We start from the raw sequence: 27,283 nt of genomic DNA on the forward strand, positions 1-27,283 counted from the left end.
CTCGCCCCGAGGTAGCGCCGGCGGGAAGGAGCGCGAGTTGCCGGGGCTGTGGCTGACACCATGGGCACCGGGCGGGGGGGCGAGGCGGCCGGGCTCCCTGCGCTCCTCGGCTGAGCCCGGGGATGTGCCGGCGCCCGGAGGAATTATTTTGGAACTAGCACGGAGCTGTGGGAGGAGGACGAGCGGCACAGCGCTTCACGGCTGCGAGGAGGTCGTCCGGCGGTGCTGTATAGGCAAGTAAGCGCTTGCTTCCTTTTCGCTGCGTTCCCTTCGTCTCCAGTGACTTTTTTTTTTTTTTGCAGCTGCTGGTCGCTTGCTCCCAGTTCGGAGGCAGGATGGTCGGCGGCGCCAGCAGCAGTTCTCGGGGGTTGAGGTGCGGGGGATTGGCGGCCGGGATTGCAGGGGAGCCCCGCTCCAACTCCGCCGGAGTCCGCCGCGGGCATCCCGCTGGTGCGGTGCTCCGGTGTATAGTCGGGAAGGCAGCTCTGTGTCCCAGCGCTTCCCACTTCTGCAACTGTAAGAGATGATGCCTTCTTACAGGCATCTCATAATGTAAAATGCCTTCTCTTTGCTCAGTTCGTACTAAATTGCAGGAGTCCCTTAATTTCTTTCCATCGGTGTTTCTTGTGGGAGAGAGGCAAGGTGCGTGTTAGCCTTTCATACACACTTACGGATTCAGATAGTGAACCCAGAGTTTAGATTTTTATGCCCTTAACTTTTTTGTGCCCTGCCTAGTGTATTTATTTGAGATGCTCTTGCTGTGAGGTTATGGTTTGTTCAGCCTTGTTTGTTTGCTTTTAAGCCTGTGGATATTTATTGCTATACTTGACGTGGCAATGAAACGAAAAGTTGACTGTAATTTATTTCAGTGTATAGAGGACAGGTTGCAGGCAGGGGACTAATTTTGCTCTCAGAGTAACTCCACTTCAAAGGAAGAGGCCCATGGGGCTGTAATCTCTAGCTGAAAACTCGGAGAGCTCAGAGCAGACCTGTCACACTGCAAAGAACGAGTTCTCTTCACCTTTCAGCAGTGATAGCGTTTAAGCTAAGCTGCCTCCCTTCCCGTACCTGTGAAAAGACCTGACTCTGAAATGCAGGGAATAGAGATGTGAATTCTGGGCAGGTTTGGGAGAAGGCAGAACTTTAGACACTGTTTAATTAAGTTTGCTCTTACTGATTTCCTCAATGTCTTCTCTATGAGCCTGAAAACTGCAATCTGTTACAGTGACCTTGATGCATGTTGTATTCTAACGTGAAAGCAGCATAGAATAAAAGTATTTACATAGATTTACAGCAAAGCTCTGATGTTTCGCTAGGAGCTCAGTCAATTTTAGGTGGCAGTTTCAGCAGGGGCACTGGGCATGGTATGTTTGTAGGAAATAACTTGGAAAAATAACTTGCTGATAGTGACGAAAGTAAAAGTTGCAGTGTTGGAAACTTATGTTTCTGCAGAAATGCCACTCTGTGTGAAATGTCTGCTGAGTTTTGGATATTTCATTTTCTAATCAGTGAGACCTGTACTGAAAGGAGTGTATGGGTGTGTGTGGCAATCTCAAGGCTTCCCAGGTTAGTGCAGTTTGAGTTTTAAGCAGCAAGAGATCTTCAAAGTACACATTTTTACGTAGATGCAAGGTTGACATGATAAGATTAAAAGATGTTGGGATGTCAGTAGGGTGAACATGTAACTGACTCAAGTTTATAGCTGAAATATAAACTAATCCTTTCCCATAACGGTGGAAGGTAAACTGGCTGAAGGGAGTGCCATTTGTTTCAGTGCAGTTTATGGAGAATGTTCTCAAGGTTTGTTCATATTTCTGTCTCTCTGATGATGCTGTGAAACACAATTAGAATAACTACTGCTAGACAGTGGGATGCAAACCTATCCGTTACTTAAAACACTCAGCTGCCTCATACAACACTTATTCTGCCTCATATTGAAAAAAGTATAGTTTTTGGCAAAGTCTGCCTATGGTTCTATTGTAGTAATTCCTTCCTCTGTTGCAGAGTGGCAGGCTTTCACTAGGCATGTGCAAGGGAGAGCATGAAACACTAAAGCATGCACTGATCTGGAATTCTTTTGGGCTATGTATTACATTTGAGGTTTCCACAATTAGCATAAGTGCTTATGCCTGATTATATGAATAAACGGGGTTTAAAAATTGTATTAGTTTTGTCACTTTTGATGCATATTGCAGACTCCTTTCTTTTTAGCCCTTAAAACTAATCAAATGCTATACTTGTTGCCTGGAGAGGAAGAAAACATAATTTAACGATTTATCATTTGGCTTTTGCAGTGTCTTGTCCCATAGCTATGAGATAATCTGATGAAGGTCCCCATCACTGAATTAAAGAATGTGGTGCTCTATACTTTCACTTACTGTCAGATTTTCCGTCTTTTACATGGCTAAAGAACTGAGTTTTCACAAGGTCTGAGAAAAAAATGTTGCTTTTTCTTTGAAACTCAGAAAGAAAGGGAAAGGTAAGACTTGAGGTCTTTAAAGACACCATTAAAAACATCCACTTTTAAGATATTAATCAACCTCCTTTGCCTTCACACATTTTATCTTTTATTCTGTACTTGTCAGAAAGCCTTCCTGCATATTGATACTTTATTTTACAATGTGTATAGTTCTTAATTTTAAAAATTCAGGAGTGGCCAGCACACACTTCACTGTAAGGGAATTCTAGAATATTATTTAATGTTCTGTATCCCACTTGGGTTGTATCATTTGAGTTGAAGATTTCCAAAGTACACTATATACAACTTTATAATATGCATTTTTGTATTAATTCTATGTAAATTTCTTTATTAGAGATGGTTATTGACCTTGATTCAGAAATTTCAGGGCAAGCTCAGAAGTGGTTTTTTTTTTCCTAATTTTTTCATGTCTGCTCAGTCATGCTTTTTGGGCATAGCTTCCATGAACTGACAGAAAGCAAAATTAAAAACCACCAACAATTAAATGTGATTCTTCTAGTCAGCCCAACCCAGTTGAGTGTGTAATTTCTATTTATTCACTTCAGATTGAGTATTAAGACATACAAACAAGAGCTGTAGTCTGCTCTCAGTTCTTCCCTCTGAAGTGCTCAAGTACCACTTCTTCATTCTTGTGTCCTTGTGCCTGAGCTGTCAGTATTTCTTTCTGGTAGTCATCACCAGGTCTGCTTGCATTCATTGTTTAAAAGCTAAAGAGTTGTCGTGAATGGTAAGAAACATCAGATGGATTTAGTGTGTCATGTTTCTTGGCCCTTCACATGGCTGTGCTTTCAGTTCATGTTTCCACAGAGGAGCTGAATGTGGTTGGGTTGAATCCCAACGTGAGTCTGCTACATCAACACGTACCTCTGGCAGTATGCTGTGACGCTGGCTCAGCATGATTACACAGACCAACTTCTGTATTTGCTCAGTTTCATCTGCCATAATGGAAGAGTCAGAAAGCCTTACTGTTGTTGTGGCCAGCCTGGATTTTCTGCATTCCTGTTGCAGAGCAAAGGAAAGAGAGAAAACATACATTAAAAAAAGCCCCAAAAACCCAGAACTCTAAACAGGTCGTGTCTCAAAGATACAGCTATAATCAACACCAGGGAATGCAATGGAGACACATCCAGGGAAATTCACACATATATTTAATTATCCAAGGAGGTAATTATTATTCAACTTGAGAGATTTAGTAGGTGATGTGTCTACCACTGATGAAGAAGAGGAGCTATGTGATATGGAAACAAAGCTTTTTTCCACTGCACAATTCAGTTGTGGCTGTCACTGTCATTTGGGAATCTAAGCCTTATCTTCAATAATTAGCTCAAATTGGCCAAAAGAGGTGGAACACTGTGTTGTGTGATGAATCTGGTGCTGCAGCAGCCAAGGGCTGGGTTGTTTCCTGGGGATTTGCTCGCTTCAATTTATTAAAGTAATGAGTAGAGGAAAACTAATCAAGAAGAGTGTTTGGGATGAGATTAATTTTATGATCTATTCTCTGGTTTATTTTTGGTAATGTTGGGCAAAACCATAAAAATTGTCACTGTGATACTTATGTGAGAGTAGCAATAGTTTTGACTGACATATATAAATATATGTAATTTATTTATTTACCATAAATAAATAAACAAATGATCTATAAAATGGGATTAAGATTTTGCACATGAGGCCAGAACATGGATAAATGATATTGCTGGACACAGTTTTCTGTACCACTCAGGCACTTCAGAGACAAGGAATGATTGGTTTGTGAAAAACTGTGCTGTATGTTCCACTGTGAAAAGCAGGAGGGCCCCTATGCCAGGAACTGAGCACAGAGGGTGGCAGTGGATGTTCCCAGTGTGGAATAAAACTTGGAGTAGGGTGAAAGTCCCACACTGATGCACACAAAGTGCTTTTCAACAGCCACTGAAATCCCTGTGTAAGACGTGGTTGATGTGAAGGCACTGATGCTTTACTGCTTTAGTACTGGCATGGATACTGTGTCTGTGAAAGAACATGGCTTCAGGGTGCTGTGGGTGCAATTGATTGCTCAATTCCACAGGTGGTTTTCATCTGGAAGAGGGATAAATTTTAATTTTTTTTCCTCTATGAAGTTTGTTCCTGGCTCTTAGAATTGGGTGTTCATTCATTGGTTGGTTGAGATTTTTGTTCAGAAGCGTGCTTTTAAACTGATAAACATCAAGCACTTCTGAAGTCCTCATTGCTTGGAGCTTCTGAGATAACACCAGATGAGGACCAATTTATTCATCAGATCATTCTAAACTTTGGCTTTATGTTACTTTTTGTTCCTTCTCAATGTGTACTTGGTTTCATGTTGAAGATGTTAGAAATGGTATATTTTAAGTAAATTTTATATTGCTTTTGGTCAAATTATTCAAATAGACTCAGATTTGAGTTTGAATAAAAGCAGTTTGAGTAAAACCAAACATGCCTTTTCCCCTTCACTTTTTGTACTAAATTTATTTAAAAAACAGCTGACCATAAAGAAGTGAGAATGGGAGTGTTGTTTATGACATTTATATTTCTTCTGCTTTCTGTCAAAAACTAAAGGGAATTTCATTGTCTTGTCCAAATGACAGGCTATCATGAATGATAATAATCATATCCTCTGATTCTTTCTTGGTGTAAAGACTATTTTGCTGTTTTTATTGAATTTAATGTAAAAATGTCATTGATTTCAACAGGTATAATACTAAGAACTTGAGAATATTTAAAAATCTCTTTAAATTTAGATATTCATACTTAATGTAACTGGTAATATTTGCCTTAATATAAAGCACTGATTCTTAATTACAGAATTGTTTCTAAAATGATTTGCTGTTTTGCATTTGCTATGCTAAATATATCTTCATTCATAATTATGTGAGCCAGCTTTTTCTAGTTTCTCTATATGCCAAAATGTTTTGATTGACTCTTTTAACAGTTCTGAATAATGAACTGTATGCTTCAGCTTCAACAACACAAATGGACATTGATTTTCTTTGACTCGCTTTTGACCCCTAAGTAAGTAGAGTCATTAGAATTATGCTTGAAAGAGCTTTGCTCTGCCTCCTATCATTTTATATGTATTATAAACAGGGTTTGGGAACTAATCTATGCTAATCAGACTTTTTTCAAGTGAAGAAGGAGGGGAAAATCATCAGCTCTACAGTTGTCTTGCTGCTCTAGGTTTCATCACTCACAGCTGTCTGCCTGTATCCATTACCAGTTGGTATTGCAGCTGTATGTCCCTGAATGCAGCAGAATGCACAAACAGTTCTCCTCAGGACTGTTTAATTAGTGATTAAATAGCAAACATTTAGGTGAAGTGTAAGAGTTTTGTCAGTGCAATGCAGTTGTTTTCAAAACACGTACTGATGTGTGTGTAGAGATCCTCACTGAAGATGGGTTTTGAGTAAAAGTCAGCATGAGATCTGTGTCTCTACAGGTTTTAATGTCTGGAGTGCCTTCATTCTCATTCTGTGAGTTATGTGTTTTACTTTTTTTTATGGAACAGCTTTATGACACAGAATGTAAAGGTAAAATGTAAAAGATAAAAGGTAAAACACAGAAGTAGTCTTTTCAAAGTCAGCTGGAGAAATGGATTCAAGAGCAAATTTGGTTTACAGTGCCAAGGAGCAGGTGTAGTTGACACATTAAGAATGGGGCAGGATAGGGCCCTTCCAGGGGTGCAGTTCCTGACAGGGTTCCCTATCCCTAAACTAAACAACTCCATTAACCTAAATGCAAAAAATAGCCACTCTGCTGCTTTTTCAGCTGGAGCAACTTCTCTGGCAAATGCAGTGACATTCGTGAAGGAGTTTTATTGGAGGAAGCATACTGCAACTGTGCTAGAGGCATTTCCAAGCAAAGTGTGTAGAAATCATGACAGCATCTGATGATGATCACCTCTCATTTTATTTAAGCTCACTGAGATAAGAAAGGACCTTCCTGGATAATTGAATGCACGAGGAGATAATTTCTTTCTACACTGTGTCATTAGTCTTTCAGCTAGTTAATTCTTAAGCATTTGTAGTAATCGTTCATCATATGCTCCTTTTCACAAGTTATTGTCTTAGGCAGTTGTGGTGTTGTCTGGGCTGGTTCCTTGGGGTGTCTTAATTAAAATTGCTTAGATTTCAGTTTATTAATCTGTGTTATTCATCAGCTTTCCTTTTTGCTACATTAAATAACTTATTTAACCCCCAAAGGGAGAGCTGATCTTACTGATCAGTGATAATACATTGTATTATTCTCCATCTTTTCAATGCTATTTATGTCTTGTTAATTTAGAAAAATTCTAAACCTTCAGATTTTTGGTAGGTGGAATAGAGTATTCATTGCATGCTTTGATTAATGTAGACATCCATTGTTAACGGTGATTTGATATTTCTCACTATGTTCCTACCCTTTCATGTACATCTTGCTGCCTTTTTTTAACCTCTTTATGATGCTACAATACTTCTATCTGAAATGAAAATCCCAAAGTTCATCTCAAGCATTATTCTCTCATGTGATACATCTTATGCCCAGTTGATTGTTTTCTCAGATCTGAGATTCTGTAGTTTTTTGTGCTGTGCTTTCGTGTGTTTGTGTACCACTCTTTACTGAGATTAATATATAATTCGTTATAAACCCTGTGTTTACTGAGTCCATGACTTTTGCTCTTTGAAACGAGACTTGATTATTGGTTTTACTGTTAACTTTTTACTATTATATATTAGCTGTATTTGTCTAACTGCAGGAAAAGTTATTTTTGAGGAAAAAAACCCCAACATTTTGGGAAATGAAAAATAAAATATTTGGGCATCAGTTCCCTTTTGGAAAATTACAAGAACATTATCCATCATCTTCCTTTTAGTCTAAGGAGTTTTGAAAGACATAACATTTTCTTTGCTAGTTACTGCATGATAGTACTGACCACTATGTGTATACACACCTGTATGCCTTCTCTACAGGTTTTTGATGGCTGTGGAACTGTAAGCCTGAGATCACAAGTAGCTGGGGTCATAAAGGTCTAGCCAGACTGCATGAAAGAAGGCAGTAAAATATAGTGGGCTTGCTTTTTCATTCTTTATGCTGTGATAGAAAGAGGATATATATGACCCTTGAAAAGAGGAAAAGGTGAATAGTTGCATTTCTAGAGAAAGCACAGAGAGTACTGCAAGAAGGACAGAAGCGAGGTATTTGATGAGAGAGCTTCTGTCTGTGTTTTCGAGGGGAAAGAGGTGATTTACAAGACTTCAATTGTTCAGTAATCTTCAGAATTGCATCCTTGAAATACCAGCAGAAGAGCTGTGAAGAGTTCTGCCAGAAAAGTATTCCCTTTCCATATGAGAAATGTCAGGGTAACGCTGTATTTGTGTCATTGCTCTGCAAAGTTCTGTGAATTCCCCACATTTAAAGCAGGAACTCACGTACAAGAATTCAGTTGCATCTTTAGATGGACTGCTTCCTTCTGCAGGTGCCTCTCTGGATGTACTTGAGAAGCTCTGGTTTTTTTGGCTATCTGAGGTTGGCCTCAAAGTGCACAAGAATCAACAAGCAAATCATTGAGGTTCTTGTGTTGCCTCATGTTGGGAGAGATAGAAAAGTGGTATCATGGATGCCTCAGGGTTTCTCAGGATTTCTCATTCTTTTTGCCCTGAAATACATGAAAATGCATGTACCTCTGTCTTAAGATGAATTCTACCATAAATTTGGCTTCCTATACATGCCAGTTTTTAAAATAGACTCTACAGTGTTCAGAAGTCAATGGAAAATACGTGAAGTTATGAACCTCATTTCACAATTCTAATATCTTTAGGAAAGTTGTCTGGGCACCTTACTTTCCAGCAGGTAGATCTGGAAAAAGCAGCTGGAAGCACCTCTAGGGCAACTCTAAAAATATAAAAATAAGATTCTGTGACTTCTAAATGCTAATTCTGCTTCAGAGAAAGTAGATGAGAAGGAGGCTGTTTTCATGGATCAAATGTCAATATTACTTGAGTTACAAAGCAATGCACGAGCTTGACTTACATTCCTCATTTTATGGCAATAGAATTGTCTTTTCTGGATAGCAAGAAGTATCTTAGATCTTCCTACTTAAAATATGTCTCTCTGGAGGCATTTAAAGTGCTGAAAAAACCTCTGCAAAAGAGCTTGCAAAACCCATGAAGTGCTTTGAAGTTCTGCAATTACAGCTAAATGTCACTTTCTGCAGGTTTATGCTGTAAGTAGCTGGAGATGCTATTATGGGAAAAGCTAGTCCTTCATCTTTAAAAAACACACCTCATAGTAGTAAACTGTATTTATAAGTGTGTAAACTGTCCCACTGTGTGTTTGAAAGCTGTGGTCAAAACCCATCTGTTTGTCAAAGCTTTTTGTTAGCTTAAAAACAAGGTTGAATTGCATAAGTACCATCTTTTATTTGAAATATTTGTTTACCACCATGCATCTGAAATGCCCTTCTTCTATTTAGAAATCATGATAAACAACCTGAATACATTCATTTAACTACCACAGTGTAATGCTAGACATCAAAATTATGGTCTCTAATACAAGCTTCTGTTTTCACAGTACTGGGGCCCATTTGGGGTGAAGATTAGGGACAGTGACTTTTTAGTTTCAGACTATGCAAATTTAGCATAGTGAGTGCTCTAGATTGGGAATAACTGTATGTACCAATGGCACATATCTAGGCAGCCTTCAGTTTAGGATAAGGATTCCTCTAGAGTCTGCAACTCAAATCTTCAGAATTATGTTTAAAACTTTAAAATAATGGGAAATAAAAATCCATGAAGCAGTAATTTATAAAAAGAACTTTGTGTGTTACATGCAGCAGATATCTAAAGTGAAAGGTACTGTTGCTCACAATCTATAGCTGCTGGAAAAGAGACACTGTATTGTTCTCTGTTTAGAGAAGTTGTTCTTGGGGTAATTCTCATGGCAGTTGTATTGCTGATTTCCATAGCAGCCTGCCTACAGTTTCTAGGAAGAAGAGTGCAGGTGTTTTGCAAGAGCAGGACAGGCATGATGTGTGACTGAATCAGCTCCTTCTTCAGCCATGGGGAGGATGTTCTTCCACTGCATGCTCAGTTTTAATCAGTCTGGGAATCCTTGAATTACTGAAATACTCAAGGCAGCTTTTGAAGTGTGAAATTATTGTATGATAGTCACTTCTGTCTGAGTAGCTACCCAGTGTGTAAGGCCTCCCTGAAGTGCTCCTCTTAAAATCTTGGTCATGATATTTCTGCTGTAGGTCGGTGAACATGCTGCAGGTGGTTCCTTGTGTCAAACCTCACATTTGGGGTGGGTGTTCTGCCCCAAAAAGCTTGGGCTCTGTTTGTCCTCATGGCATTACTGATGTCTCTTCCTATCTCCCATGTTGCATGTTGTAGCACATCATGTCAGTTTCTCCTGTGTTTGCATTAGGTTTTTCCTGGCCATCTTCTTGGTTGGTGTCTTACAGGACAGCTTGTGATTAGTTGTGGTTATTTATGATATTCATAGTTCTGAGACTTTTGGGAAGCCTGTGAGATCTTCAGCATAATAATCCTAAAAGTGTGTGATACAGTCATATAAAAGTACATAATTCAGGGAAGAAGTGGCGCGTGGGGAATTTTCTTTGTTGTTTGTATGTACAGCAGTGAACATATACAGCGCCTCTTTGAGATAAAGGTAGCATCATGATAGAAATTACATGATAGAAAAGACATCAATTCATCTGAAAAACTTAAGGAATAACATTTGTTCCTATGTCTTGTTAGTGATACATACATACAGGGAATATATTTCTTTTAAGTATCCATTAGGCATGAATTTTGTTTTTCAGCCAGTTTTTCCCTGAAAGGAAGACAAAATTGTTAATTTGAGAACAACTCATTCTGATATTTCTGAGGATGGTTCCTAGTTAGAGCTTCACACTTATGATTTCCATGTTACAGTATTTCTGTTGTATCCTTTACTGGCTTCCAGCTTGGACACTGCATGTTTTACACATATTTGTGTGCAGAGTAGATAAATGTCTGTAGCAGATAAATATCATGTGTGTGTCAAATATGATACACTGTGTGATTTTCAGCCTGGATAGCCCTGGAATTTGAAAATTTGTAATGAAATCATCTTTGATCATGAGAGCAGCCACATTACATGGCTGGATTTTTATACAGCTTCTGTTACACCTATGTAAAGTAGAGAGTGGCCTGTGCTTGTACAGGGATTGACCCTCTATTTAAATAATCTTTCTCAGTCTGCATACCCTTTCTCAAATCTGTTCAGAAGTACAAGTAAGGATCATCTTCCTGGCCTGTTAAATCTTCCCTTTACATGCCTCTGCTAGCTCTTCCTTCTTCACATCAAACTGAACATCTCTTTTGTTTTCAAAGGTTTTCTTTAGTAAAGCCAAGCATTAGGTGCTGTATTTAGCAGCTTACTGAGGTTTTTGTTCTTACCACCGGCCCATCACTGTCTGAATTGCCTGAAATTTCCACAATACATGTTTTCTGTCCCTTATGAAAGTAAAAACTCTCTAGTTGAAAATCTGCCTTTATAACATTCAGTTGTCATCTTAACTTCTACTAGGTTGCTTGCAGAAAGTTTCCATTTGGAACCGGTTTCAGGCCTAAATGAGAAGTTTTTTTCAGTGGATGATTTTCAATAGTTTTGTAGGAATAGCTTTATATAATTCAGTGACATCTTAATGCCTATTTCTTTTAATAATGGAAATTCCCCTTTTCACATTTTTGTCCTGTTAATCCAATAATAATATCTACTGTTTGTAGATTGCTGTGTATTAATATATCCTGGCTCAGGTCATGAAAATAGTGTTTCTTGTTCCAATAACTACACTTGACTACTTAATTTTAAACTATTTAACGTACATTTCTTTGATGAAATTACAGATACTTGATGTGAATGTTTTTAGACATCTGCCTTTAGGCAGTACATAACAGACAAGGGCAGATTACCTGGAAATTTACTTTCAGTTTGATAAGTTATCCATGTTTTCTTTATGGAGGAATCTTCAGCATTTGGGGCAGTGGACTTAGATCTATTTCCATTTGTTTAGCAACAGAAAATTCAAAGTGCCAAGGGTTTAAAAATGCAGGAAAAGGATTTAAGAATGAACAGCTTGATCAAGAGAAATTACACGTGCTAGTTTGAATGTACAGTGAATTAAAAAATGCAGTGAAATAGTGAAGAGACGTCTTGTTCTTGAATCCACGCTGTGAAGATGAGGTGTAGGGAGACACAAAAAGAAGACATGGGTTCTGGAGTTCACTGGCTCCTCCTGAGTCACCATCATGCTCATGAAATGTTGGAGTGGGCAATGAGCATTCCAGCGAGTGGGTAGTGCTCGCTGACCTGCCTCCTCCTTGCAAAACAGATCTTGGTCTTTTGTTATACTCCATACTCTCTTCCTCAGAGGTTGCAGTCCAAGAATAACATGGCAACCAAGTGTAGCGCTGGAAGAAAGGAGTGGTGAACCTGTTCTAACTAAAGAGAGGTGAGTGGGTGTGGTTTGTAGGCTGGTCAGAAGCTGTGTGAACAACTTCACACAACATTGTCTGTTACAATTTTTTTTCCAAATTGTCTTATCTATACTGTAGAATTTTACCTCAAACTTTTCCTCTGTGTAATATTTTTGTTACTGAAGTTTAAGAAAATTTCAAAACTGTAAGTTTTAATTTAAACCTACTTTTTTCAGTTTGGCAATGCCAACTGTACAGAATAGAGCAGGGTCTTAACTGCGAACTGCAGCTCTGAATTGGATTTACTCTGTAATCATCACATAAATTTATGCACGTTGCATAAATATCTTTTGGTTCATTTATCTCACTTAGCTTAAATTCACACTTTGTGCACACATGGTTAGTACTTGGCAACTTCATTAATGAATGGTTACATAAAGGTTTATTTCCAGTTGTTAGAGACAGTGGATGAATATAGCATGTTAGATATTGATTTACATGTGGTTTTGGTTTCTCAGAATGCTTTGCATGATCTCATAGCAAATTATACTTGGTCACTACTTTCTCTGATGTATTACTTTTTGGAAGAGCATTACACAAAGCTGGAAAATAATTTCATTTGTTGTAGGAGCCTTTAAAGTGGATTTGCCTAAATCTGTTCTTGACATCAATTAAATTTATTGTAAATTCATATTTGCTCATTTAGCGGTCTCTGTCTTAACTAATGCATTGTAAGGAAAAACACTTGGAAGTCTAAGAATTCACGTACTATAATAGACAATTGAAGGGATCTCTCTGAAACCATTGTCTGTGAATAGGGCCAAAAATGATAAATAAATGTTTTATTTTTCTACTACAACACTGTAAAAGCAAATAGTGGGTTATTATTTAGATAGCTAAAAATTCTCTAAATAAATTGCATTTTTGTTTGTGTTTAAAAAAACCACAGCTGAATAGATGGGAAAGTAGCCCATGCTGCTTCTCAAATTCTGACTTAAAAAAATCTTTTCCTATGTTAGTATTTAATTTCAAAACTTCTGTGTGGGCAAATGGGCAAATCTGTATATGAATTTGTTACGACATTATATTTTTCCTGTTATCACAATAATTAAACTAAAACTGAAATATAATTTGAATGGAAGTGGAAAGATATAACCTAGAATGAAGCCAGCTAGAAAACACTGTCAAACCAGTTATGAACATTTGCTTTAGGATGACTTCACCATCTTACTAAATACTCATGTTCTGGCAAGGCCTCTAATGTATGAGGCATGTGCATGTAGGATGAATGGAAAGCACTGAGTAAATAGCATAGTAGTAGCAGTCTGAGTTATCCCTTTAAAGTAGAGAGAGGAGAACTGCCCATACTGATTCTGTCTCTCCCACAGCACCTCGACAGCTACTCATTCTGCAAGATGAATCAGCAAGCAAGTGTATTAATTGCTGGTATGAGACATTAAACCACTTAAAATATGTGTTTTGCTTTCTTAGTATTCAGCAGATGCCCATTAGGAAAAATTTGTCTCTGCTTTACTTTGAGGTGGTAGGTTATCTATCAGGAATAAAATCTCACATCCCTGGTGGATGTGTTGATTGCCAGTTGGATTAATAATGGAGGCTGTGTTACCCAGCTATGTGTTTGCACACAGCCTTTAGGAACTTTCACTGTCAGTACAGTTCCTTGTATGACACATTTTGCTGCAATTGAGTATGGGGAAGAGACTGCAGACACATAAAGGCTTCACACATACAAGTGTTGCCTACCCTTCACCCTTGTGTGGGTATATATGTGCAGCGTGATAGCAGAAACTTCATTTTCCTGGGCAATCAAATTAAAAAGCCAATCACCTCTATGCCAACATGTCCTTTGGTTTTCTGTTACTCTCTGGATGTTTGGCCCGCTGTGTTGTATTTCAGAATACAATTGTGTGTTTATAGAAAACATATTGTGAGTCCTAGTTAAAGCTTATTTTGGCCAAAATGGTAATTATGATACAACTGGGAAAGGCAATTCATTAACATAGATGGGCATGTGAGACATAGGTTTCCATTAATTTGTCTGAGTACCTTTTAAATTATGTCTGGGGGACTCTGAAATTTACTTTAGTGTTCAACAAATGGCCCAAAAGAAACAGTGATCAGTGGCAGGAGGCATTTTGCAAAGAAACTGGATGCATGGATGGATGAAAGGCTTCTTCTGCATAGTTCCAGGCTCTGCAGTTCATCATTATTCAATCACAAAGATTAGAGCAAATTAGAGCTTAGAAACTATGAACCAAGAGCTTCCCAACAAAATGTCCAAAGTCACAGGGGAGCCCTAACAAACTGATTCAAATGCACAGGGATAAATTCCAGAGCCCCTATTTGTGTTTAAATATTTATTACCATTTTAACATTTTATTTTCCTATGACATATGTCTCTTTCCCATGCCAGATTTCCAGTCTTTGAAAGAACAGTAAACATTTCTGTCTCTTGCAAAAAGAAGAATCACTTCATACTCCTTCATTCCTGTGGCAGTGACAAGAGACTGTACTTTGAAACATTTTATTTACTGATTGGAATTGAAGTTTTTTTTCCACTAATAAGTATTTATTGTTTGGATTTGGTGGTTTTTATTTTTTTTTTTTTATGTGATACTTAGCCCTCCAAGGAACTTTATAACAAGATATATTTTTCCCCCTGCATTTTTGGTAGTAGGAGCAGTAGTTCCTAGAGTTCCTAGAGTTACTCGGATCCTCCCATACTCATGCAGTGTTCTTGAAAATTGAATGCAGCATTCAGATATTCATTTTAAAACTGTGCTAAACAAATTGCCCGTAGAACTGAGGGAAAAACATCTCGTTGCTGACAAAATTGACACAATTTGTAAACTGGCTTAATGCGTCTCTTGGTTTCTGTTCAAATGAAAGGTGTGAAATGTTTTTGTCTAGCAGAGTGTATTTTCTATAAAAAGACTAAAATTTCACGGTGATAAATTCTAGTAAAATTTTGCTCCTGGCAAAATATTGGTGCTTGCATGCTATGGATTCCCAGGAAGCTGTGAACTTTAGGCTGAATTGGACTTGGGAGTACTGAAAAACATTTGTTCACAGGCATTTTTGGAAGTGCAGAACCATCTATGCGTGTATTTCAAGGGCTTTTCATATCCTACAAAGACAGGAAATACCTTAATATATCTTAGAGGTTGGGGTAAAGAGCAAAAGAGAATCTGACAGATATGCAATTCACCTTGGCTGTTTAAGTGCTGTGTAAGAACTGAATGGAAATCTGTAGCAGAATGAAGTAAGTGGCCATGTGCACTCCTTCCATACATTCTAAGACTGCTAATCTGAAAGGCTAGTTCTGAACAAACAGCAGGATCAGTATGCAGAAAATCTTGTAGACACATGCATGCAATTTAAAAAATAAATTTTTTTAGCAAGAAGACTATTTTAAAATTTGTGTGCAGTACTAAAACACAGTGGTGGATTTCCATCTCTCTTATGTCTTCACTTGAGTAAGCTGGTTTGCTGATAATATTAACTTCCTCAGTTTTTTTCATCCTCTTCTAGTGGATGTGTGCTTTATATTCATTATATTCAGGGTGCCTTATTTTCAACTAGACAGAAAAAAAAAAAAAATTACTTAATCTGATCGCATCAACCAGGCAGAAAACTGTTATGCTAAATCAACTTTCCTTTACCAGAGGTTGACACATAAATACTGTCAACTGATAGATACTCTAAAGCTGGGGAACAAGTCAGACAAGTTTATATCACAAATGAAAATAATGAGCTATGTCTAATAAATTTGGAACTCAATGAAAAAAGATAAACTGAGTTCATTTGGTCTAAAGCCAAGAGCATTGCTACAGGGAGTGTATAATGCACTGTGATATAATTTCCAGTGGTAGCTTTATGAATAAGAGCATAGAACATTGTCAGAAGACAATGAATAGTAGAATCTTCCATTCTTGAGAGACTCCCTTGATCAAAGTTCCTGTTTCTTCTCCTGTGTTGTGAATGCCTGGTGAACTTTTGGAAGCTGACAAGGATTTTTCTGGGAACTTGAGAGAATGCTGCCATCCAGGAAAGTTGTCTTTTATTGACTGCAGCCTTAGTAAGCTTTTTTTGTTTTGTTTTGTTTTGTTTTGTTTTTGTGGGGTTTTTTGTTTGTTTGTTTGGGGTTTTTTTTGTTGTTTGGTTTTTTTTGGTTTTTTTTGTTTTTCTTTTTTTGAATCGCAGAGCTGGACTTCATTTGCTTAATGAAGTGATGGGCCTTAGTAACTTTGGACAGCACTGTGGAAGAAATGTGGAAGAAATTCCCCTTGCCACAGCCAGTGACCAGATGGTCTTTTCCTACAGATCTTCTACTCTGATAAACATTAAATCTCTGCTTTGCTCTTGTGAACCTTAAAAATGGATTTTGTTTAGTTTTTATTTTACACTCTCTTGTAATATGTCCCAAGGAGGGCTTCAGCCCTATTTATTCGGTTCCCTTAATTACAATACTTTTTTTACTGATTTGATGTTGTTGACTTATGTGGTCACAAAGGTCAGAGCAAGTGTTAAGTGTGGTAAGGGAAGTGGGACGTAAAGCTGACGCTAGAAAGGCAGTATTTTAGGAAGGGGCTGGTGTGTGGAGGAGGTGGTGGTGCTGGTGGCTGTGTTACTCTGAGTTTGGAGGTGGCAGGAGCAGCTGTACCAGGAGAGCAGCATGTGCTGCCCTGCTGCCTTCCTGGCCAGACGGTGGGAATGAGAGGGGACACCACGGGCACCAGGGCTGTTCCTGCTGGCAGTGGCTCTGCTGGCTGCGCCACCCTCTGCATCCAGCCAGCCTCAGCACAGCTGGGAAGTGTCAGGGCACATTGCTGGTCCCAGCTTCACTGCTGCCTGCCTGGCTTCCTTCCTCAGCAAGGTGGCTGAGCGTAAGGCCTGAATCCTGCATCCATTCGTACACACCAATGGTTGCATAAGGAGGAACAGTGTTTGGGTATAAATCAGTCACAGTCATGTGGTCTCTTTATACACTAAGCTAATATTATCCTCAACTCACAATTAACAGTCCCTCTTATTTTATTCACCATATTTCCTGGTTATACTGTAAGTAGTCCTTTCAAAACTGCTCGTCAACCCAAGTAAAGCACAGATGATAAGTTGTCTAATGTCTTTTTGTGTATTATTTGACATTCTGTTCTTGTAAATAATTTATTAGCAGAGAAATTGCAATGAAGGCTTGACTCTGGCTTCTTTCAGATGTTCATCTTGACAATTTATGATCTTTCACAAAATATTTATGTTCAGAACAAAAATGGACCAAGAGACAGATTTGATATTGCATCAGTGGGTTCATTCCACTTTTACATGTTTTTCAGTAAAAGAGATTTGAATCCCAGCTAATCAAAGTTGAATTAGCTCAGATGAAATGTTAGGAAGCCTTAAGTTTTGAAGGCAGCATGAAAGAGCTGGAGTGCAGGCAGTGAGGGAGGTTACCACTGAAGCTGTCTGGAAACTCGGTTTGTTACAAAGACTATGCAGTGTAACCTGTTTCATGTTTGTCCCTGATACTTCAATGTCTCAATCAGAACTCCCTACAGCCCATTTTAAAGGTATTGGGGATCTTTATCTGTTGCTTTGAACATTTTCACAGTTATTTTAGTCTCTATGAAGCAATGTGAAAAGAGTAAGTTGTGATGTATCTGAGAGATATTTTGAGATAATTTATTTCCATGTTGCAAACAGAAATTCATATTCTGTGGAGTAACAAAGAGGCCAATTGTCCTCCCAACCACCTTTACATTACTCAGTCTTTACATATAATACACATCAATAACCTTTTATTTATTTATTTTTAAATCTGACTCTTAAACTGAATTTTCAGTCTGTGGTTTGACTTCATCAAGATCAGGCTTTTGGAATTGCTGAATTCCCTAATTTTAGAGCTAAAAGGAAAAAACAGAAGTTGATTCTGCATATAATTCACACCTGCTGAAATGCTGAAATATGTGGTTTAACATTGCATTCATTAAGCTGAATCGAAGTTGTCTGATGTGTTATGCAGCAGTGATGGTGATGGTGATGCCCATACTGAATGGCTCTTAAGCTGCCTTGTGTCTGCAGAAGGCTGTCTGCACAGGAATTAATGTAATTCTTAAGAGAGGTTTTAAACTAGTGCAGCCTGCATGTCAGGTTGGCCTTTATTCTCAGATATTTTGCTTTTGAAGTATTAGTTTATCCCTTCTCTGAGAAGAGCATAATTTGCTGCCTCTCACAGCGCTGTCATGCTGTACTGGTGGCATTGACACATCATGTCAGCCAACAGAGGTTAAAATAGATTCTCTTCCCCATATTAGCTGGTGAGTGAATGCATAAGTTAAGATAACCCCTCTTAGCTTTATTCTGGAAAATACTCTGAAATTCTAACAATGAGTGGAATAAGGTTGCCTGGATGTAGCATAAAATCATGGATGATCTGATTGACGTTGATAAGCTCAGCAGTGAGTTGCTGAATCAGTACACCAAGTTCTGCTGCCTTAGTAATACTGTTGCTGTTTTACTTGCTATACTGGGCATATGCAGAGTGGTAATTTAACCCAGGCGGTTTTTATGGCTGTGCCTTTCCAGATCTCATTAGTGTGTTGTCTTTAGATTTCCTCTCCAAAGCTCTTGCTCTGCTCACACAGTGCAAAGACAGGTTGGAGTTTTGAGTGCACTACTCAGCCAGAGGAAATGTGCCCAAGACCTGTTCAGGGAATGTTCCTGCTTGTCCTTTGTGACAGAGTGTTTTGTGATGTGTCAGTTTGTCTAGCAGAGAAGATAAGGTAAAGCTCCTTTGAAAAATAGAGACTTTTAAAAAATGTGTTAGCTTTGACAACGACCAAGTAGAATATGAGGAAATGTTTGCTGCTTCTGGAAACTCAGATAACTTCAGGAATTAAATGAAATGTTGAAATTATTTTTCCTGCATGTATATTTTAGCATATCAAGAGGCTTCTTTCTCAACACAAAACCTGTACCTGGACACACTCTTATGCCGTTTGTATTTCTGGTTTTCCTCCCTTTAAATTTATACCTATATCTTGGCAACCATACTTCATTTTTAAACAAAACGTGTTTTATTGTCATTTTTGCAAAAGTTTTACCCAGCTTAGCCATCTGTAGTTTTCCTGTGCATGCCTTGTCACAGGATGCCATTCCTGTCCTTGCAGAGAAACCACTTTCTGAGTCTGTTTCAGATATACCTCATTCTTCCGTGAGCGGTCTCTCCCTGGTTGCTCACTGAAGCTGATCACCACACCTGTCCACTTCTAAGATTTTTCCTTCAGCATTCAGTGGTCACTTTGCAAAAAAAAGAAATTCTAGGAGTAACACTGAAGGAGGTACAACAGCTGCCAATACAGAAAATCTTGACAATATTAATAAATCAAGCTCTTTATAAATGTCCACGCGTCTTAGCAATTAATGCCAGCAGAAGATGTATCTTAAGATAAAAAAAAAATAAAAAATTATAGTACAACCTCCACTTCTCCCAAGCCCCTTTATAAGTCCTCAGTTTTCCTCTGTTTCTATGCCAGGTGGCTTAATTTGACTGCCTTCAGATCCCAGAATTTTCCTTCTGGGAGAATTTTCCTTCTTCTTACTTTATTAGTCCAGTTTACAGGTAACATTGTTGAAGTTCCTCATTTTGTGTTTATTCATAGCCAAGAACAAGTTCCCAGGTCTTGTGTTCAGATATCCACGTTTGCACAGCATGGCTCTGCACGGTTTGTGGTGTGGATTGAACTCAGATCATCTCCAGGCAAGAAACCCAGGGAGCAAGGCACAGTGTCTCTGGCATCTTGTGGGACTGCATTCCAGTAATCACAAGAGAGAGATCCTCTGTGCACATAAATAATGTGTATTCAACAAGAAAATCACCATTGAATTTCAGTTACCAAATAAATCGTCCTAATATTATTATAGCATATTTATATTTTCCACAACTTTGTTGGTTTGGGGCTTTCTAAGCTTTGAAGCTCAACATCAAGAATAAACAATGAAATTATATATTTATATTCCTATTTGTTTTAATAGTTTTTCCATAGAAAAAGGGAGGAGTGTGTTCTGTTTAAGCATTTATTGCTTTGATTTTTGATCCTTTGCTTGTAAATAATCAGTATTCATCTGAGTACAGCACCAGAAAGGACACAGATATTAAAAAACAAAAAAACACCAAAAAAACCTTTTTTCTCACTGTGACACTTTGAAAAGAAATAGAAATAACCTTTTATACTCATTTCAAACAAGATTTTTTGTGTGTTTCTTGAAAATTTCTTCAAATATATTGCATGGTCAACCTTGTGAACTTGCATTTCTTTAGTTTTTGAAAGATTAAAATTTTTAGAAACCTATTATCTATCTTTTGGGTGAGACTTAGCACTACTGATGACAGCAGCATTTTTCAGCTCATATTTTTTCTTGTTTATGTAGGCATTTTTATGTTTATCCAGGTATGAAATGTATATTAGTAGTACTTCAGACACCTGAGAAGTTGATTATGTGTTTTGACTAGGAGGAAAAAGCAAATAAAAATGATGGTTCTTATTCACAAAACTCTCACATTCCAATTTCTTTTGTCTATGCACCAGGAATAAAGTTTGTTGAAGCAAAAGTTGTATTACCATTTGCCAGAAATAAGGACATGTGTGATTTTCTTAGTGGATGGGCTTTGACAGTACATCTGGGTTCATGCACCCTTTAGTTATTGAAGGATTTGGATAGGGCAAGAAGTGGTTTATCAGCTTCATTTTTGGTGGATGGGGGTATTTTAATCCTCTTTTTTTTTTTTTTTTTAAGCAAATATAAAGTTATTAAGATTACAACTTCAGGTGTTAAAACCAGTCAATATATTTGTTCTTCAGTTTGTCTTTACATATCATGAAATCGTCCAATATCACAACATACCTTTATTCCACTGAGTGTAATGCAGCATTCAATGAATAGGATAAAGGGTAATAACAGATGAATTGGAATTCTCATATATTTACAATATGATGAGTTGCAGCATTATTTTCTATTACTGAAATAAGGCACAGAGCCACAGGGCAAATGGAACAGTGAAATAAAATAGTGAATCTGCACAAATACCGATCTAAATGTCATTTGATGAAAAAGTAACATTTGACTCTTGAATTCTAAGGTAGATTTGATTTACCTTTACTTGTGTGATATTTGCATACATAATGTGGCTGTATCTTATGGACCTGTTTTATAAGCACTTTATAAGCATTTGGTATGGTATGGGACATAAAGTTGACTTCTTTATAAGTGGTTAACATTTGGATGCTTCTCGCACACTTTTTCTAGGGAATGGCGCAGTTCAGATAAATACTTTTTTTTAAAGAAAATTAGTTTGAACTGACACATTCTAAAACCTTATTTTGATAGTTTTACTGTCTAGAAATTAGAAGTACATCTGTACTTCTGTACATAGTGATATCTGAAGTGAGATATGCATTCCCAACTTGTCTTTTAATCCTTTATTGAGCAGGTGGACAGTTTTGCTGGTCTGTCCTCATTTTTACTAGGTTATGTACAAGTTTTCAGTGTGAGAGCAAAATGCCTTTTCTTGCTTTTTCAGGTACTTTTAGAAAATACCTGATAGTATCTGGTACTGGGAAGCAGACATTTTAGGATTAAAAGAGTCATGAACTCTGTATATGCACTATTGCCCCATAACCAAATGATAGGACACATGCTGTAGAATTTTTGGTATGTGAAGATGCCTGCTGCTGTAAACACTGTCTTTAAACTATTGGAGCAAGCTGAAAATGCCAAACCAAAAGAAAAAAGACATTGGAACACCTAATGGAATCCAAGGCAATAAATATTTACTTGTGAAGAAGCAAACTTTTGAACTGGAACCTGAAAGCAGGTTATAGCGAGGTGGGTGTTGGTCTCTTCGTCCAGGTAACAAGTGATAGGACAAAAGGAAATGGCCTCAAGATACACCAGGGGAGGTTTAGATTGGAGATTAGGAAAAAAATCTCTTCACTGAAAGGTTTGTGAAGTATTGGAACATGCTGCCCAGGGAAGCTGGTGAGTCACCATCTCTGGAGGTATTTCAAAGATGTGGAGACGTGGTGCTTAGGGACATGATTTAGTGGTGGACTTGACAGTGTTAGGTTTATAGTTGGACCTGATGACCTTTAAGGTCTTTTCCAACATAAATGATCTGTAATTCTATGGCTTAATATACTACAACTCTGAAGCATAACTTCAGTACACTGGGAACTTAAATTTTCTGAAGAGGATGAATAAGTCTATGTCAGATTGTCTGAGTAAGACAAATAGGAGAGCTGAAACATCTCTGAGTAATCCTTTATTGTTGCATGAACAGTTTTTGGTTTTCCTTTTTAATTACTGGTTTCTTTGGATGAATCAACTTGTTCGGTGTTGTTGAACACCTTTGCTGTTTTCTGTTGAATATTGAAGCTAAACAGTTCTATTTGTCTATGCTAGATTAACTTCAGATATTCGTTTCTTCCCCCAACTTCCCAGTCTTCCATTCACACAGAAAACGCTGTGAAAGAGAGTAAAGCCCAGGTTTAGTTGCAGGAACCTAGCACTAATAGTGAGGCAGACTACAGCTAGAAACAGAAATGAAAAATCTGGACAGAGTGGGTCAGTATCTGGAGAATAAAAGGCTAAGAGACAGACACAGTGAGGAAGGGTCCTGCAGAGGGGCTGAGCCAGGGAGAACCAGGACAGGTCTGGCAGCAGGACTAAACTGGGAGCTAGCATCTACATGTGTGTTCCCATTAATGAGGGAGGCAAAACAGGTTTTTGCAATTAACTGACTGATTTAATAGTTAATCTGCCTCAGCTCCCTGTTCTCTAAGATATTGACAGATATTGACTTCAATTACCTCACACAAGTAGTAATTAGCCTCTGTTTCAGTGTTGGCTCCTGAGGTATTTACTGCATGTGACTATATTGTAGTCAGGTGAATTAAAAAAGTGGATGATCTGGTTTGCTGTGACACAGATGGGTTTGTATCTATATTTAGTTCAGTGTATACTTTCTATTTGAAACATATTTCTATACTTAAATTCTCATATTAAAAGCTGAAAACCAGAGTTTTTTGAAAATTAATGGTACTGCACACTTATGGTAGTTTTTTCCCCCCTATCCTTCTGAAAACTAAGCATTTCAAAAACTAAAATTATTCCAGAATTGAGCTTTATAGAGAAAAATGGCCTAATACCATTTAGAAGAGCTCTGAGTTACAGTAAATAACTAAAGCTAGAACTTGACTCATTTCAGGTAAGTATATGGAGACTAGCAAGCTTGCTCAGAGATTCCCTTGAAAGTAATATGCCAATTCAGGAAATAGAAATCAAATACATCCATTCACCAACGGAGTTCTTCATAGTCATGAATTGATTTTAATGTCAGTTCCAGTTTGCTGTGAAATTTTTGAAGCATTTCCCAACAGATGGGGCTTCAGTGATTTAGTTTTTGTTATCAACTGAAGTGCTCAGTTTTTCCTGGTAGCACTTATTCAACTGCTCTTGAGATTTGTTTCCTGCTGTTTTGAAGCCTGTCCTGTCTTGCTTTGGCTGAAAATGTTGCTCAGTTGAGTGGTGATTTTCTGTGGAAAAAAATGTAAGGAGAGGGTAGTTGTAGGATTGACTTTCTGAAGTCTTGCAAACCTTTGGCACAGAGGTCTGCATGGGGTCTCTTAGTGACCAGAGGAAGCTTTCTTTGCATGAACTATTTTTGTGTACATGCAGATTTTAAAGCTGACTCTACTAATTAGTCAGTAGAAATTTCTTTCTTGACTCACACTTGCTGTTTTTGCTTCCTGTAGGACTTAACCCACCCAGAAATAATTGTACTTCTTGACGTATATTGTAATACTTGATTAACTAAATGTTCAGAAGCTATAACACTTATATTTCTATGCCTTCAAAACTTGTTTATTTAATAGATATATATTTTTTAAATATAGCTTAACCTTCTCTGTTGAAAATTGAATATGTAGGCCTTTGCTTTTGCAATTTAGTATGTAGCCCTTTGTTTTTGCATCAGAATATTATTTTCTTCCATCTCCTTCATTAAATCATTGTTGGGAACTGTCAGTTTATGGACATTTAATTAAGTAATTTGTTTCTCATAATTAAATAATGAACCACAACAACCGACCAAGTAAACATGCTCAGAAATGATGTCTGAAATATTTTTCCATAAGTCTGACACCAATTCAATGGCTGTATCTCGGGTAATAAAACTGATTTATTATATTGGATAATTTGATCAGTCCAGCCCAGTCAAGGATAGCTCTGATTGCTGCTGAAAGGGCTTAATTAGGATGGCATATGTTGTCATTAAGGCTTTGTTGGTCAACCATGGTTATTAAAAACCCTACGTTTCTTTAAGCTATTGATTTCTTTATTACAGTGGTATTCCACAGAATGACAATACAATAAATTTGCCTTCTGCTTCCATGAGATGAAATAGAAACTTAATCTTTATTTCAGGAAGGAGAGAAGAAAGAATAACCTCAGTTCTCATCTGAATGACTTTGTGTTGCCTGCTGCCTGCGTTCAATGAATCCTGAATATGCTTCCAGTGGAGTAGCAAACATTTGATTTCAGCATTGTGTGAATGCATAAACATCCTCATGCCCATCAATCAACGGAATAAATGGAATATTTAAGATTTCTGTGTTGGAATTATCAGGGGAAAAGTAACTTATTTCTGACTGAAAATTCTTACTCATCATTGGAGTGCTTTGAGCATCCCTGTAACACAAAAGGCTGTTTGCCTCTCCTCCCAGATCTCAGTTATTCTGCTCCAGTATAGTGCAGCAGGTCATCTTCCCTGTTAGAAGAAAGTGCTCTTTAAGCTTCAGCACTGAATGGCATTTCACTTGCATTTTCTAATTTCATGAGGGCATTGGAAAGAGGAAAGGTGGAGCCATGACCTTCATTCTGCAAAGCTTCTCTGGTTAGGAAAGGGAATGAATGCTGTGATTTGTGAAAACGGGTGTTAATTTGCTGCCTTACAGACTGGCCTGTGTCCATATTGCTTTGCTTAGTCCCTGAAACTAGGAGAGGACCAAGCCCAATCTCACCCTTTTGCTACCTTCATTTTTTCACGTGCTTTGCAATAGTTCTGTACGTCACTATATTTGCTTGAAGGTCTTATGTCTTCAAACCATTTCATTTTCTTCTTGACTTTGCAAATAAGCTTTTCAAGATGTAGAAACTGTTTGCAGCTTGCACCCAGCAACTACTTCCTATCCCATTCTACCCTGCAGAACAGCAGAATTACTGAAAGATGAGCTTTATGTTCAAGCATAGCTTTACTAGTTGGGCACACAGCTGTTTTGAAAGTTCATTATACTTCAAAGGAGCATAATATTACTTGAAATGTATGTTGCAAAATAGAGATGGAGCAAAACCTAACGTTTTCTGCATATTTAAATAATATGGTGCTTCTAATGACCAAAAAATGTTAGGGCTGGATTGTAATGCAGAAAGTTGAGAGTCTTTAGGGAGATGTTTTGACTGTTGCAGAATGTAAGGAGGATCCATCAAGGACAGGTTTACAGAGAAGCATTTACATTAATCAGTGTGTACTTTGCTAGGGAAAAACACAGCAATTCAAGGGTGATGAAACACCATGAGACCTTTTATAAGATTATGCTTTGAAAGGAGATTTTTGCAATGTTTCAGTTTATAGCTGGATTATGTTGCATGATTCAATAGTACATAAATAAAATATTTCAGGAGAACTGTGGCATTGATATCATCTTCAAAAAGACAGAGATGATAATGATAAAATACCATTAGAGTAGGCAAAGGTGGGGATTTTTTATTTACTGCCATCTATGATGAAACAAAGAGATAAATAAGATTTTTAAGTCACGTATGAAAGACTTAGCTTCAATATTTTGTGAGAAAACTTGAAGTGTGAACTCTCACAAAGTGAGAACACTTTGCTCCATGTCTCCGCAGGCAGTTCTCTGAGTAGTGAATTAATTTAATAAGATTAATATAGATATAGGTTAGAGTTGTACAGTTATTGGTTATTGACTGTTATTTATGCTTCAGTAAGGTTTTAAAATTCTGTTTCTGCAGATGAAAGATTATTTTGGGTTTTGATCAGATCTGAAAACCTTTCTGTAATTTTTGCTGACTCATCCACTCCATGAAAATCTGTTGTATGCCTCAAATGTTTAGTGAAATATTTTCTCCCGAAACAAAAAATATTTTGAAATAAATCATACATAAAAAAAATGCAATACAGACTGCCTTAAAAAGCCTTAAAGCTTATTTTAAAATTATCCTGGTGGAATAGTATTTTTCTTGTCATGTTGAGAGCACAGTGATAACTGATACTTATTATTCAGTAGGACTGACAAATAACAATCAATCTGTGATTTCCTTTGATATATTTTTATTACATTCAGAGCAAGAATCTTGCTCAGTGGCTGTAGCTACAATTTAATCAGTAGAGAATATAAATTGCTGCTTTGACAGCCTAATGATGTAGAAAACTCTGAGGAAGAAGTAGTCAATAAAGAGGTAGATGCTTACTGATCATACCCTTCCTCAAAGGAAAATCTTACTTGTATTGCGTTAGGTTTTAATTTTAACGGTGCAACAGATACCTTAAATGCTGAGTAACACAACTTGTCTATTAAAATAAATTTAAAAAAAATTTAACCAAGTAAATAATTTTTTACTTTATATTACCTATATAATGGAAGGGATTTTCCATGCCCTTGAACTATTAGCAATGTAGTCAAAATGCTCTATTACTCATTCATGTAGTTTATGTTGTATAAAACCAGACTTTTATTGTAAAGATACTACTTCTTTATTTTTAATTCATTTTTTAAAAAAAATTAAATGCAAAACTAATTTTTCTTGGCTTTTCTCAATAAGGACTAATTCTTGCAGCTGACTTCAGCTTTCAACTTCATAAGAGATCTGCAATTTTTTTTGAAATAGAGCTGTCTGACTGATTTTATAGTTAATTTTCCTATTCAACATGTAAGAGGAGCATGGTGAATACTTTATCTCCTAGTGTTTTTTTAAGAAAGTGTTTTGTTCTGCCTCAAACAGAACAGGGAGGAGTTTGGCTTCCAGTTTCCTGGTGTCCTTTTTCAGCCTTTTCACATTTGGAAACAAAGAAGTGTTATTTTGAGAATTACAATGTTATTGCTAGAATGAAGTCAAGCAGAAATAAATAAAAAGTCTGTGAGAATCAGTACCTCTTTTCAACACAGTAGGAACTTGAAAATTTGTAGGTGTTGTAAGTAACTGGTAAGCTTTCCATTCCATAAGTATTACCAGAGACCAGGTGGGAATACAGTTGCAAGCACCAGTCAGGTGGCTG

General features: G+C 37.4%; 1 protein-coding gene across 2 annotated transcripts in view; it reads left to right on the forward strand.

The window, feature by feature from the left end:
* The first annotated feature begins 6 nt into the window (after positions 1 to 6).
* The window catches only part of SNTG1 (syntrophin gamma 1), a 318,531-nt gene continuing 291,254 nt past the window's right edge, over positions 7 to 27,283 (forward strand). For both annotated transcript variants that reach the window (XM_015619338.2, XM_033512256.1), the window contains exon 1: positions 7 to 237. The gene's annotated coding sequence lies outside the window, so the exon portion shown is untranslated. The remainder of the gene's footprint in view (positions 238 to 27,283) is intronic.

The sequence above is a fragment of the Parus major genome, chromosome 2 (assembly GCF_001522545.3).
Source record: "Parus major isolate Abel chromosome 2, Parus_major1.1, whole genome shotgun sequence".
Taxonomy (NCBI): domain Eukaryota; kingdom Metazoa; phylum Chordata; class Aves; order Passeriformes; family Paridae; genus Parus; species Parus major.